Here is a 16,657-nt window from a genome sequence, read left to right as displayed (position 1 = left end):
GGTCTTGGAACAGGAGGGTAGATAAAGATACCTTGTTACAGATGGTGACAATATTTCAGTAACTCGGTCAAATGATAATTCGTCAACAACCACAACAGGAAGAAATTAACCATTTCAAATCCACTCTGAATGAGATTTGGAAAGACCTTACATGCTATTGTTAACCTGATCACTTTCATTCAGTCTCATTGAATGCCATGATGCGCAGATTTCCCAGGGAACAAAATTTCTAAAGCTACACGTGCTTTCAGAGTCATAACGTTTTTATAGCACAGAAAAACACCATTCAGCTCATCATGTCTGTGCCAGTCATCAAAGATCTATCTATTCTGATTCCATTTTCCAGTAGTTGGTCTGTAGCCATTGTATGCTATGGCATTTCAAGTGTTCACCGAAATAGTTCTTAAAATATTTTCAGGGTTGGGAGTTCCAGAGATCCAGTTCCAGCCCTCTGAGTGAAACGATTTTTCATCAAATCCCCTCTAAACCTTACCTTAAAACTCTGCTCCCTGGTTACTGACCTCTCTACTAAGGGGAAAAGCTTCTCCATCTCTACCCTGTCTATGCCCCTTGAAACTTTGTACACCTCAATCAGACCCACCCCTCAGCCTTCTCTGCTCTGAGGCAAACAATTCCAGCCTATCACGTATATTATATAGATGTGTCCATGATAGAGGTTCCACCTTACTGTCTATCACATGCCTGACCAGGAATCTTCCATTCCTACTGCCTGCCACTGGTATGCGGCAGAAGGTTTATCAATCTGATTGACCATGTTATGAACACACCTTGCTAAGTTTTCAGTTCTTGTAGTTGACACTTCATTGTTAGCATAGGTTATCTATCTAATGTTCGGGACTGAGGGCAGGTGAATGAAGTTGTGGTACAGATTAACCCATGATCAAAATTGAGGCCTTTTGTCGTGCAGTGGTAGTGTCCCTAACTCTAGAACAAAAGGTCTGGGTTCAAGTCCCACCTATTCCAAAGGTGTGTCATAAGATGTACGAATAAGTTAATAAAAAAAAATCTAATTAAACAGCATAAAAGGCTCAAGGGAATGAATGGCCTATTCTTATTTCTGCGTTCCCCAGTGACTCAGTCAATCCCTAAGTTCAAAACATGGTACACAATTGGTTCAACATGATTTAACAGATCTGATTTCTGGTCCACACTGAGTGTTCCAGTTGCAACAAGGTTAGAAATGAAAATGTAAAACTTGGACTCAACTAGGAGAAAGGAAAATTAAAACCAAACTTTGTTGATTATTAACTATTGAATGTTTGTTATAGAATGCACTGATATGAATGTTGAGGGAGGATAGGATGAAACTTAACATTGACAACTCACAACAAAAGAGACTATTGACCCAGATTAGAGGATTTCTGCCATTTATGAATCTTGCCCCAGAAATGTTTAGCCGCTGCCTTCCAGAACAAAAGGTCAAACAGTCAAAATCAAAAAGGAAAAAATCTTTAATTACTGCCATTCAAACTCAAGGCCTATATGACCTGGAATGGCTGCATTCGCTAATTGTTTATGGTTAATGGCGACAATGCAGGCCTAGAAAGGGCTACTCAACATTGCCTTTTCTGTAGGTAGTAGAATACAAGCCAAATATAAAAGAAATAAACAGCAGGTCAGTCATGTCTCCAACTGGACTGCTGTCAACCATCCAGCCCCTTGAAAAAGTAGCCACTTATTGTCATGACCTACCAGAGAGTAGGGAAATAAACAAACAGGAAACATTCTGAAGATCATATCATTTCTTTCAGCAAAACAATGGTAACATTTTATTCTAATGAGAAGCAATCCCTTCATTTGTCAAGATCATTGGTTCATTCCATGTCTGTCATCATATTGGAAAAACTATTTGTTGCCACATTTGTACTTCAAACTGGACAAGTTTTTGTTCTAATTCATCCATGGAATATCAGGATGGTTTGGAAGGGGAACTTGCAGATGATGATGTCCCCATGTATCTGTTGCCCTTATCCTCCTGGGTGGTCATGCGTTTCGATCATGGGGCCTTCTGTTGATGGGTTGTTATAGTGCAGATGGTAGTCACTGCTGCCACTGTGGGCTGAGTTATTGTTGAACGTGGAAGACAAGGTGCCAGTCAAGTGGGCTGTTTTATTCTGAATGGTGATGAGCTAGAGTGTTATCAGAGCTGCACTCAGCCAGGCATGTGGAGAGTATACTATCACATACGCAAGGATGAGAGGAATATATCACTATCATAGACCATGACACACATTTAATTTTGTTACTTGATTTAACGTCCAGGGATGGAGTTGATCTCATGTATTTTATTCTCTTCTTTGTCCCCTCACCGCCTCCCCTCCTATCCCCAAATATACATCCATCTCACTGATATGTTAGTCATTGCTCAGGGGTAACACATTTGCCTCTGAGTGACTGGATTCGAGACTGAAGTTCTGCTCCAGGGTGTCTGTTATTCCACTGCAGTACTGAGGGAGTGCTACACTGTCTGAGGTGTTTACTTTTGGATAAGACATTAAACTGTGGCCCTACCTGCCTGTTCAGGTAGATGTACAACTTTCCTAAAGATGAACAAGTACTGTTCAATATTTATCAAATCACAAAAACAGATTATCCATTTATTAACAAGTTGCTGTTAGCAGGTTTTTGTCAATTGGTTGTCATGTTTCATAGAACACAAGGCACACAATGTGTTTCCTTCTCAACCTCTCACCTCACCTGAGGCATGGTGACCCTCAGGTTAAACCATCAACACTTCCTCGCAGCCCTGTGGTCCCAGGCACAGTGGCAACTTTGCCTTTACCTTTTCATACATCAATTATCCTTAATCAGCTGTAATGCACTGGGAATATCCAGAGATTATGAAAATATAAATGCAACCAACAATCCGTGTTTGTTACCCCTTCCCACCTCTTTTAACACTGAATAGATAATTCTGCGGCTACTTTTTGCAAAGGTTAAGATCCAGCATGAAAGGCTTTTATGGTGCAAAGGTGATGTCGCTACCTCTGAACATGGAGGCATGAGTTCAAGTCCCACCTACTCCAGAGGAATATAATAACATCTCTGTACAGGTTGATCATGAAAATATCTACAGTACAATAGCTAAGATACTAAATATCTATTACAAAACAAGCTTAGCTGCGTGGTACTAACAATGTTTTTTTTAAATCAACAACTTGTGGACCAGAAATAATTGATAAAGAGTCAAACTATTCACAATAATGTAATCGGGGAACTGGTTAATTGGGTTCACACACAATCCGGTCCCATGCCATCAGCAATTAATCTTAACCGAGTGTGGGTTTCGTGTTACCTTTCATATTTAATGTGGCCGAGAAGGAAGTATTTATTTTCACCCTTCAATACGCTTGATCAATTTGATCAAACGCGTGAGTGTTAAAAGCAAGGCCAGCAACATTGAATATAGGAGAGGGGATTCGAGCTCACATTTAATACTCCTTATCAATAACAAAACAACATCACTTTAAACAAGCCCCGAGTCTGCCTTCCAATTCCTTGCTCATCAACGACTCTTATCATTTACAAAAGACTGAAAACTTAAGACCAGACGATAACACAAAGTATGTCAAGTAGTTGGGGAGCTGATCTTCAAAGCAACAGAAAATTGATACTTTGATCTTCGAATAATAATATCCTGCAAGGATGTGCACACAGTAGAAATTAGAGGCGATCGGAATCAGAAAATATCCCCTTTATGTTAAAAAAAACTTCCATGACACCTCTACACAAGAAAAACAAAACACTAGGAAACGCTTCAGCAACTGACTCCGGCAAGGAGCATTTATTCCAGTTCACACTTCAGATACTCACAAACAACAAAAGTGCATTTACATTTTTCCCTCTGGCTTGACGTGACTACATGAATCCAGTAAATGTGTACAAAACAAACGGATTCCTCACCTTGTTTCAAGCGCTGTCCATTTGTTCCTGTGGTAATGCTTGCGTCAACGTAGAGACGAAGGGGATTTTTCTCTCACTCTCTCTCTCTCTCTCCACAGCCTCAAACCCTTTCTTGTTTTTGTATCCTGAGTGAGCCGTTTTTTCCGCTCGGCTGCCTCTGCCTGAACTGCACTGACGTGCACCTCCGCCCTGCCTCGCTTCTCGCCTTTCTTCTCCGCCTCTGCAGGCTTGGTCAGGGAGATACAGTTAACAAAACCATCTTTTACTGGTAGCTTATCCCTCCCTCACAACCAAAATACCCCTACAGAAACTGTCCAGCCACCTCTCTCTGGGCTGGAGAAGGTCAGTACACAGACTGTCACAAAGCCCCCACTGGACACATTAGATGTTGCAGGACAAAACAAGTGATTTTCTAGTGTGGGATCTGCCTCTGCATTGATCTTGCTGGTATTTACACCTAGAGTCATAGAGAAGGACAGCATGGAAACAGATCCTTCAGTCCAACCCTTCCATGCCAACCAGATATCCCAACCCAATCTAGTCCCACCTGCCAGCACCCTGCCCATATCCCTCCAAACCCTTCCTATTTATATACCCATCCAAATGCCTCTTAAATGTTGCAATTGTACCAGCCTCCACCACATCCTCTGGCAGCTCATTCCATACACGTACCACCCTCGGCATGAAAAGGCTGCCCCTTAGGTCTCTTTTATATCTTTCCCTTCTCACACTAAATCTATGCCCTCTTGCTCTGGACTCCCCAACCCCAGGGAAAAGACTTTGCATATTTATCATATGGGCGGCATGGTGGCACAGTGGTTAGCACTGCTGCCTCGCAGCGCCAGAGACACGGGTTCAATTCCCGCCTCAGGTGGCTGACTGTGTGGAGTTTGCACGTTCTCCCTGTGTCTGCGTGGGTTTCCTCCGGGTGCTCCGGTTTCCTCCCACAGTCCAAAGATGTGCGGGTCAGGTGAATTGGCCATGCTCAATTCCCCATAGTGTTAGGTAAGGGGTATGGGTGGGTTGCGCGTCGGTGTGGACTTGTTGGGCCGAAGGGCCTGTTTCCACACTGTAAGTAATCTAATATAATCATATCCATGCCCCTCATAATTTTCTAAACCTCTATAAGGTCAGCCCTCAGCCTCTGACGCTCCAGGGAAAACAGCCCCAGCCTGTTCAGCCTCTCCCTGTAACTCAGATCCTCCATCCCTGGCAACATCCTTGTAAATCTTTTCTGAACCCTTTCAAGTTTCACAACATCTTTCCGATAGGAAGGAGACCAGAATTGCACGCAATACTCCAACAGTGGCCTAACCAATGTCCTGTACAGCCGCAACATGACCTCCCAACTCCTATACTCAATACTCTGAGTAATAAAGGAAAGCATAGCAAACGCCTTCTTCACTATCCTATCTACCTGCGACTCCACTTTCAAGGAGCTATGAAGCTGCACTCCAAGGTCTCTTTGTTCAGCAACACTCCCTAGGACCTTACCATTAAGTGTATAAGTCCTGCTAAGATTTGCTTTCCCAAAATGCAGCACCTCACATATGTCAAAATCAAGTTCCATCTGCTACTTCTCAGCCCATTGGCCCATCTGGTCACGATCCTATTGTAATCTGAGGTAAACCTCTTCGCTGTCCACTGCACCTCCAATTTTGGTGTCATCTGCAAACTTACTAACTGTACCTCTTATGCTCGCATCCAAATCATTTATGTAAATGACAAAAAGTAGAGGGCCCAGCACCGATTCTTGTGGCACTCCACTGGTCACAGACCTCCAGTCTGAAAAACAACCCTCCACCACCACCCTCTGTCTTCTACCTTTGAGCCTGTTCTGTATCCAAATGGCTAGTTCTCCCTGTATTCCATGAGGTCTAACCTTGCTAATCAATCTCCCATGGGGAACCTTGTCGAATGCCTTACTGAAGTCACTGTCAGCACTAATTAATCCTGATATCTCTCATAATGGTCTGAAAATCATTTAAAACTTACCCTCATTGAGATGATTTAAAATTATGATTGCAGGTTTCTGAATTTACCCCAGTTCAATATCTCCATCGCCTCTGTAGTTATTAACTTACATTTGGCTCCGAGTCAAGCAACGTCTTGATTCACCTTGTTTTCAACACCCTTAACCCTTCACTGTCATCTCCAGCTCAGAATCCTCTGGCATATATGCTCTCCAGTAATTCTGGCTTTTTGAACATCTCTCATAATTGTTCCATCTTTGATGGCCCTACTTTTAGATGCCGTGGTCTCAAGCTCTAGAAATCCTGACCCTACACCTCAATTTCCTCCTTGAAGCCATCTTTCAACCAACGTCTTTTAACAAGGTTTTGGTCAGCTGAGCTAACATCTTTACGTGGCTCTTAATTTTCTTCTGTTTTATAGCTCTCACGTGAAACATTTGTGATGCTTTGTTACATTAGTGTTTATATATACATAAATATAATCCATCGTCATTATTTTGACAAACTTGCTACATTGTCCATCAAAAGCATCCTTTTCTGCACATCTTCCAATGGAATGTCACACTCGATAAAATTTTTGTAAAATATAAAAATACAGGAATTCAAAAATCATAGATAAAAAATAAAATTCACATCATTAAAGACAGGGTGTGATTGCCTTATAGAATTTAAAAGTTGCAATAAAGGGCACAGGAGATTATGAAATCCAGATAACAATTTTACAATTACCTGAAAGTGGCAAGAGCGACAGGAAGAAACTGTACAATTCCTTTGTTGTCTGCTCAGCATCATGTCTTTCTCATTCACTCTAAGATGAAATGTACAGGCTAATAGATATGATTAGAATTGTTGGATTACTTTAGTCTAATTATACATAATTAAAGAAAGGTCAGTACTCTCATTTTGTTAAGTCATCTTGCATAACTTATCAGAACAACTGTTCCAAGTTTGGAAAAGAACAAACAAGGGGTAAATTTTACAGTGAAAATTCTGGCGAAATGCAAATGTGCACTTAGACAATTCAGACATTCCCATTGAGATGTGCTGCTTCACTTTAAGATGTATTGGAATAGCATTACAATGTTTAATTCTCCAAAAACATCAAACTTTGTAATGTTCATGCACTGGCATCATGGACATTGTTTGAACTCACCACAGTATGTCATTTAGTTTAAATAACTTTCTAACGATTTATTAATGCTTAATTGCTACCAAAACCCTTGATGCTGAAAATTAATTTTGAGTGAGTATGGAGTTCCTTTCTTTTGATTTTACAAAAGTCAAAAGTGTTTTCTTTATATTTATCATTCTGTCTCTTTTGTTTCTATTGATCTGATCATTCTCCCTCTTATGTTACATGATTAGACATTGAACTCATCATTCTAGCTGAGATTTCCTGGATGAATTTTGCTCATTAATCATTCTTCAATCTATTTGATGAAGGGGCTATCCGATGCCTTACCTGTTCTCAAAGATCCCAGATACCATATAGGAAAGTAATTTGGATGTTTGGCTGATAGTAGCTGGCCATGCAACAATCTGAGAAACATCTCCAGCCAAGTGCAAATCATTGCTGCTCATGGCAAAATCCAGTCCAATGGATATATGATGTTCATGTGTTATGGAGGAAAGCCATCAAGTTACTACAGTTCAGTCCCTAAGAAATCTAACTTCAAATTAGCATTTCAACCATGCTTTATCCTTTTCTGGACTGCTGAAAGCATTGTGGTCCTTTATCATCTAAAAAAAGTGGAAAAATGGAAAAGGCGTCTGGATGGGTATATGAATGAGAAGGGTTTAGAGAGATATGGGCCAAACGTTGGCAAATGGGTCTAGATTAATTTAGGATATATCATCAGTATAGATGAGTTGAACTGCAGGGTCTGTTTCCATGCTGTACATCTCTATGACTCTGACACTCCAAATTGCAATTACATTGATAATGTGATATGGCCATTTTAAAAACAAGCAAGAATATTTGATATTGATAAGAAAATTACAAGAGGAGCCAAAATTGTCAACTTGAAGTCCCCATTGTCATACCAGATCAGAGGGCTGCTCTCTCATTGGAGAGAATCAGTTGATGGTTCAACTTGAGGGTTACCATGCCTCAGGCGAGGGGAGAAGTTGGAAAGGACACTCTTTCAATATAACGTCATTCAGTGCAGGAGCTCTTGCTATTATTCTGCATTGCAAACTAATCATCCAACCAACTGTGCTAACTGTTTCCTTTCATTGACTTATCATACCTGTGCTAACTGAAGTTAGAGAGACAAGGGATTGAGGGTATAGGTTCATGGGATAGAGAGCAGAAAGCACCAAAATAGTGACAAGGGCAAGGAAATTAATATAGTCTAGCAAGCACAAGGGAGGAAAGCCAGATATTGAATATTAGAGAGAGACTATGAGTATAACTACAAAGTCATCATTTGCTAATGTACTTTGGGGGTTTTAACCTAGCAGCAGGGGGATGGGAATGTGAAGTGTAGTTCCAGTGTACAGGAGGTTGAGGGTAGTGAGGTCAGGGATAGGTTTACAAGGTCACAAGAGGGCACTGGCAATCAGGATGCTGGTTTGAAATGTGTGTGCTTCAATGCCAAGAATAAGGTGGGTGAACTTGCAGCATGGGTTGGTACCTGGGATTTCGATGTTTTGGCCATTTCAGAGACATGGCTAGAGGAGGGACAGGAATGGTTGTCGCAGATTCCAGGATTGAGATGTTTCAGCAAGAACAGAGAAAATGGTAAAAGAGGCCGGGATGTGGCATTGTTAATCAAGGGTGGTATTATAGCAGCTGAGATAACATTTGAGGACTCATCCACTGAGGTAGTTTGGGTTGAGGTTAGAAACGGGAAAGGAGAGATCACCCTGTTGGGAGTTTTCTCCAGGTCTCCCAAATTGTTCCAGGGATGTAGAAGAAAGGATGGCAAAGATGATTCTCAATAGGAGCAAGAGTAACAGGGTAGTAGTTATGGTGGACTTTTACTTCCCCAATATTGACTGGGAATACTATAGTTCAAGTAGTTTAGATGAGTTAGTTTTTGTTCAATGTGTGTGGAAAGATTTTCTGACACAGTATGTAGACAGGCCAACAAAGGGCAATGCCATATTAGATTTGGTACTGGGGAATGAACCTGGCCAGGTGTTAGATTTGGAGGTAGTTGAGCACTTTGGCGATAGTGACCATAAATTGGTTATGTTTACAATAGTAAATGGCAGGGAAGAGTATATACTGCAGGGAAAGAGGTATAACTGAGGGAAAGACAATTATGATGCGATTAGGCAAGATTTAGGATGCATAGGATGGGGAAGGAAACTGCAGAGGATGGACACTCTTGAAATGTGGAGCTTATTCAAGGAACAGCTACTGCGGGTCCTTGATCAGTACATATCTATTAGGCACAGAGGTAGTTGTTGAGAGAAGGAGCCATGATTTATTAAAGAAGTTGGAGCTCTTGTCAAAGAGGAAGAGGAAGGCTAATGTGAGGATGAGGCATGAAGGCTCAGTTAGGGGTCTTGAGAGTTATAAGTCAGCCAGAAAAGATCTAAAGAGAGGACTAAGAAGCACCAGGAGGGGACATGAGATGATGTTGGCAGATAGGTTCAAGAAAGGCCTAGGTATATCAAAAATAAAAGAATGACTAGAGTAAGAGTAGGCCAATCAAAGATAGTCATGGAAAGTTGTGTGTGGAATCTGAGGACAGAGGAGAAGTGCTTAATAAATATTTTTCATCAGTATTCACGTTGGAAAAGGACAATTTTAGTGAGAATACAGAGATACAGGCTACAAGATGAGATGGGATTGAGGTTGACAAAGAGGAAGGTTTAGCAATTTTGGAAGATTTGAAAATAGATAAGACCCCGGGGCCAGATGGTATTTATCCTAGGATTCTCTGGGAAGCCAGGGAGGAGATTGCAGTGCCTTTGGCTTCAATCTTTATGTCATCATTGTTGACAGGATAAGTCCCAGAAAGCTGGAGGATAGCAAATGTTGTTCATTTATTTAAGAAGGGGAGTCGGGACAACCCTGTTAATTATATGCCAGTGAGCCTTACTTCTGTTGCAGCTAAGGTGTTGGAAAAGGTTATAAGAGATAGGATTTACAATCATCTGAAGGAATAATTTGATTAGGGATAGTCAACATGGTTTTGTGAAGGGTAGGTCATGTCTCACTAATCTTATTGAGTTTTTCAAGAAGGTGACAAAACAGGTGGATGAATGTAAGGTGGTTGATGTGGTTTATATGGACTTCAATAAGGCATCTGATAAGGTTCCACACAGAAGGCTATTGTATGAAATAAGGAGTTTCAGAATTTAAGGTGATTTAGTGGTTTGGATCAGAAATTGGCTAGCTGAACAATGACACAGGGTGGTGGTTTATGGGAAATATTCATCCTGGAGCTCAGTTACCAGTGGTGTGCTACAAGGATCTGTTTTGGGGCCACTGTTGTTTGTCATTTTTATAAATGAGCTGGAGATGGGTGTAGAAGGATGGGTTAGTAAATTTGCAGATGACACTAAGGTAGGCAGAGTTGTGGATAGTGCCGAAGGATGTTGTGGGTTACAGAGGGACGTAGGTAAGATGCAGAGCTGGGTTGAGATGTGGCAAATAGAGTTTGATGCACAAAAGTGTGAAGTAGTTCACTTCAGAAGAAGTAACAGGAATGCAGAGTACTGGGCTAATAGTAAAATTCTTGGCAGCGTAGATGAACAGAGAGATCTCGGTTTCCAGGTGCATAAATATCTGAAAGTTGCCACTTAGATTGATAGGATTGTGAAGAAGGCATATGATGTGTTGGCAGTTATTGGTAGGAGGATTGAGTTTCAGAGCCACGATGCCATGCTTCAACTGTACAAGACACCGGTAAGGCAATACCTGGAGTATTGTGTGCAGTTCTGGTCACTGCATTATAGGAAGGAGTGGAAGCTTTGGAAAGAGTTCAGAGGAGATTTAGATTAGATTACTTACAGTGTGGAAACAGGCCCTTCGGCCCAACAAGTCCACACCGACCCGCCGAAGCGCAACCCACCCATACCCCAACATATACCCCTTACCTAACACTATGGGCAATTTAGCATGGCCAATTCACCTGACCCGCACATCTTTGGACTGTGGGAGGAAACCGGAGCACCCGGAGGAAACCCACACAGACACGGGGAGAACGTGCAAACTCCACACAGTCAGTTGCCTGAGGCGGGAATTGAACCCAGGTCCCTGGCACTGTGAGGCAGCAGTGCTAACCACTGTGCCACCGTGCCGCCTAGATTTACTAGGATGTTACTTGGTATAGAAGGAAGATCTTACCAGGAAAGGTTAAGGGAACTGAGGCTGTTTTCATTGGAGAGAAGAAAGTTGACAAGTGACTTAATTGAGACATATAGATAAGCAGAGGGTTAGATAGGGTGGACAATGAGAGCGTTTTTCCTCAGATGGTGAAGGGTAACATAAGGGGACATAGCTTTAAATTGAGGGGTGATTGACATAGGATAGATATCAGAGGTAGTTTCTTTACTCAGAGAGTAATAGGGACATGGAAAGGCCTGCCTGCAACAGTAGTAGCCTCACCAACGTTAAGGATATTTAAATGGGCATTGGACATACATATGGATAATAATGGGACTGTGTAGGTTAGATGGGCATCAGATTAATTTCTCAGGTCAGCGCAAAATTGAGGGCTGAAGGGCCTGTACTGCACTGTAACAGTCTATGTTCTATGTCATCAGTATGAAAGGTATAGATGACAATGTGTTACATTACAAAATGTGAAATTAGGAAACTTAACAGAGTTACAAGCATAGAGACTCATAGCATGGTTATTGCACGGAAGGAGACAAATCCATAGATATGCAGATATTGAGGAAATCACAGAATTTGTGGATAATGCAGGAAAATGTGGCTGAGATTGGAGATCAGACATGATCTAGTTGAATAGTGGAACAGGCTCAAGGGACCGATGGCCTGCTTGTGCTCTGATTGCCTGTGTTTCTAGGCCAATTTGTTCATCATATTCTGCATGAGTCTCCTACCTTTTTCAGAAATGAGAAGGACAGTAGCGTAGTGGTAATGTTATTGAACTAACATCCCAGAATCTCAGGCTAGTGTTCTAAGGACATGGATTCAAATCTCAACAGAGGAGGTGGTGAAATTTGAATTTAATAAAAATCAAATATAGAGAGCTGGCAACCTAATACAAACCAAAAGAATTGAGAATGGTGTTTGGTAATCAGTATATAAGATGATTGAAAAGTCTGTGAAAAAACTTGGGAGGATGTGAAAAGTTGTTCAGTTAAGGATTAGGAAACAGGAATACCTTCCAGCCAAAACTGGGGCTGAGGAAGGATTTTTTGGGAGGTTAGCAATGTGGTATAAAGGAGACAATTAAGTTATTTGTAAAGCTCTGTAGAAGGAATTTAAAAAATGTAAAACTTAACTTCTATACCTTTGCTGGCCCATGGAGGTTTGGGTGGAACAGTGGCTCAGTGGTTAACACTGCTACCTCACAGCACCAGGGATCCAGGTTCAATTACCACATGGGTCACTGTCTGTGTGGAGTTTGCAGATTCTCCACGTATCTGTGTGGATTCTGTCTGTGTGTTCCAGTCCAAAGATGTGCAAGTTAGATAAATTTAGCCATGCTAATTTATCCATAGTGTGTAGGTGAGGTGAATTAGCCATGGTAAATCTGCTCCACCACACATTCAACCATCCCCACTCAGACTGATGAAATTGCAGATTGAGTCTCAATCTACTAAATTACTGGCTAACCCCGCTTCTTTCCTGCTGGCTTTCTGCAAGATCAAAGCAAGTAAGTGGCTCATCATATTGCAGTAGGCCAGGTGCCCAGTTTGCCTGTGGTGAAGTGAGTTGAAAGGAGGCCTACATTTCAGCAAACTTCAAACATGGAAGGAAACATTACTGAGGCTATCTTTGTTCTCACAAAACATCTGTGCAAATGTTTTTCTGTGTCTTAGACATTGTGTTAAAGGATGCATTTATGATGCATTCATAAAAAGATGTTCCTTCTATTTCTCAAAATTAATCAAACATTGTGTAAAATGCGGAGGCCAGGTCTACATAGGTTTCTTAAGCATGTAATATGTGTGGTATACTTAACCATACACTTAAAATAAAACCAACAACCACATCAGATTTTTGTCATATATAACGCCAAAGTCTGGAACTAAAAATTTAGGCTAACAGGATCCTTTGAGTCTAAATATTCATTACTATTGGTCACTTTGTAATTCCTCTTTCAAGTTAAGTGAATTTTTCATTTCTCTTACCCTTGGTTTGTAACCTTTATTATTACATAGTTACATCAAAAAAATTGTACTTATCAATACTCAAATAAGCTACCGTTCCTACTGATAAGCTTTTTGACCATTAAGCTAAATAATTAGGTTAACTCCATTTCTCTTGGGCATTTCTTTCCAGTGCATTTAATCAAAGTTTTACAAAGTGAAATTATCAGTACTAAAGGTGTTTTTGATTCTGCATCATTCGAATTTGGATTGCTTCAAAACCCTCAGTAAAATCACTTGATTTTGTGCTTCCACTGTCACCCTGTTTGAGATCACTAAGCTGCAAGTACAATTTAACTTGAAGGAAAGGATTTACACAAAAAACAGGCCTCAGGCTGGCTTAGAGAACTTTCTAGCCAATGAAGTACTTTTTGTAATCCAGGCACGATTATGATTTAGAAGATAATACAGCCAAACTGTACACCACAAGCTCCTACAAATAGGAATGAGACAGCAGTCAGATCTGGTGGGTCTTTGGTTGCCTGCCCCATATTTCTTTGTATGGCTCAGTGTCAAATTTTGTCGTATAATGCTCTTATGCACCAACTTGGGATGTTTTATTAGGGTGATGTTTTTAATGAAAGACAGATTTCTGTGCTTGATTAATAGTGGTGGCTAGAAAGCCCTGAAGAACCCTCCTTTTTTTTAGTATGGTGTCATGGTGTCTTTCTTGTCCACCTGAGAGGGCAAACAGAACCTGAGTTTAGCATCTTACGTGTGATGAAAATCACTGCCTTATTTATGAGAGTGCCCATCTACTGTTGCATTCACGGTCATAAGTAATTAGATCAATGAACTGATAAGTTATGTCAGTGTAGTGACTGGCATAGAACCCTTGACAGTCACAAAGAGAAATCTCTCTGAAAAGAACAAATGGCAGAATTAATGAGGAATTGTACGTTTTTGTGGTTTTGTTTACCTCTCAGGCTGAGATTCCTATTTGCATTTTATCCTCTTTGCAAAGAGCAGTTACGTCTATGGAAGTTTCCACAGACCACTTCAAAGTGCTAGGTTTCACTGGTGTGGAAAAGAATCCTTCCTCAATCTCTTCTCTCCTCCAGACAGCCACACAAGACTTAAAAACGTACCCCTTAGGGAAAGTCCAAATTTAAGCACCAACGGATATTGGAAACTACTTTCAGATCGCCTAGCAGAGATTAGCACCTTATCATAAGAATTGCACTTAATAATATTAATAAATGTTAATGCACATTAAGAGAAAATGTGTTATACTGAACAACAAGTCAGAGGAACAATATTTTACTGAAATTAATATACATTTCAAAGAAGACATGAGACAATAGAACATAATTTTATTGGAAATGTGAGTCAATATCCCCGCTGTCTTGAAAACTGAGTCAGAAAGTTTGTATTATCCCCATTGATTCATTGAAATCTCTAACCCAAGACAGCCCCAGTTGGAAAAGGAGAATCTGTGAAGCATTCGATCAATCTATGCATATTGACACAGACACTGCTGAAGGCCAAGTGCAAACAGCAAAAGGAGCAGGTGGAAAGTCAAGCATCCCATCCGCCTGCTTCAGCAAACACCACTCCCTCTTCCAGTGGCACAGTTTGTGAATCCAGTATTGTCACTGCTTAGTTGCTGCAGGACCCATAATATAGAAATGAAAGTATGTCAACCCCAATCCCAAGGGACTGCCTAGGAGAGAACCAAGACAATACTTTAATTAAAAGGATTTGTCATGAAGGTAAATGGTAAAGAAGAGGCTTTTATTGCTTGAAAAAAGAGGATTAAAATGGTCTTTAATTAAATTATTTAAGATAATTAAATGATTTGACAAGGTAAATCAAGAAAAACCTCAGACCCGAGAGCAAAAGGGTATAATCTTAGATCTAGAACTTGACTGTTCACAGAATATGCAAGAAAGCACTTCTCCACACAAAGCTCAACGGGATTCTTACCTCCAATCGGCTGTTGAAGAAAGGCTTCAAAATAGAAAGCAGAACGTTTTAATTGGCAAGTGTATCAAGAGTTGGGGAATCAATGGAGTGCCCACAGGCCATTTTCTTCTGGTAGAAAGTTATTGCAGGAAACACAGTAGTGGAACAGACAAGCAGCTTTAACACAACAATAGATTACCAACCAGGAAAGTGGACTTGGAACCTCCGGTTTGTGCAAGAAATGGAGAGTTTTCCAGTTCAGATGAGTTTGGTGACTGAAGGGTCCATTACTAATAGGGAAATCGGGAAGAAAGGACAGGTAGCAGATCAAAGTTGTAACAAATGGATGCTGTGAGCTCAAAATAGGGAGAAGATTGTACACATATTGAAAATTTAAGACATGAGAGAATTTGAAGATGGGAATAAAGATTTTGAAATTAATGTGCAGGGGCAATTGGAGACTGGCAGGGTTAGCGGTGATGGTGGTGTTAGGACTTCATGTGATGTGGGTTACAGATTATGGCATTTTGGGTAGAAGTTGCACAGTAGTCCCTAACGTGTTGTACTAGAGGGAGGGGCTAATGAAAATTATATGCAACATATCCAGATGAGATAAGGGGATGAGATGCAATGTGACAATTGTAATTGAGTAGGTTTCAATGGAATGGACTGCACTATGGAGAGGTGAATAGGAGAGTTGGGTGAGATGTTCAGTCAATCTCAATGTTGAGATCAGCTTGCGGCATCTTGTTCATCCTTCACAAGCAGTGTGGCAAGAACCCTGTGAGGAGAAGCCAGTTCCCAATTGATGCTAATCATTGCTTGTTATACACCCCTCCCTAGCTCACAATGTTGGGGAGAATGGTTGCAAAGGGACTTGCAATGGGCAGGATAAGTGAGGCAACTCATGTGGGAGAAGGCTGCACCAGCAACCAGTCACTGGCAATTCGCATGGGCACAACATTATCCTTCAACATGTGCTATCCTGGCAACACAGTCATGCAGGCCTCCCCATTCCCAGCCGTCCTGTAGCATCAGCCTTCTCAGTTGAACCTCCTTGTCATCATCACTGCTGGTGAAGGTATGCTGGTGCATTTCCATCCACCTACACACACAACCAAATAAACAGTAGGCAATAATGGAAGGGTCTTATGTTGACGTAGTAAGCTAATCCATGCACGTGCGTTGCTACCCTACTCCCGCATGATGTATTTGGCACATGCATGCACCTCCAAAATCGCACCTCATTAATGGCCAGGTGCCAAAGGAGCCAAAACAGAGATGGAGACAGCAGTATGAATAATGAAATATCAAGGTTCATGAGGGCTCAGTGGTTAGCACTGCTGCCTCACAGCACCAGGGTCCCAGGTTTGATTCCAGCCTCAGGCTACTTTCTGTGTGGAGTTTGCACATTCTCCCCATGTCTGCATGGTTTCCTCCGGGTGCTCCGGTTATCTCCCACAGTCCAAAGATATGCAGGTTAGGTGAATTGGCCATGCTAAATTGCCCATAGTGCTAGGTACACATGTCAGAGGGAAATTGGTCTGGGTGGG

Source organism: Hemiscyllium ocellatum, chromosome 34, assembly GCF_020745735.1.
Source record: "Hemiscyllium ocellatum isolate sHemOce1 chromosome 34, sHemOce1.pat.X.cur, whole genome shotgun sequence".
Classification (NCBI taxonomy): Eukaryota; Metazoa; Chordata; class Chondrichthyes; order Orectolobiformes; family Hemiscylliidae; genus Hemiscyllium; species Hemiscyllium ocellatum.
This window is presented reverse-complemented; position numbering follows the sequence as displayed.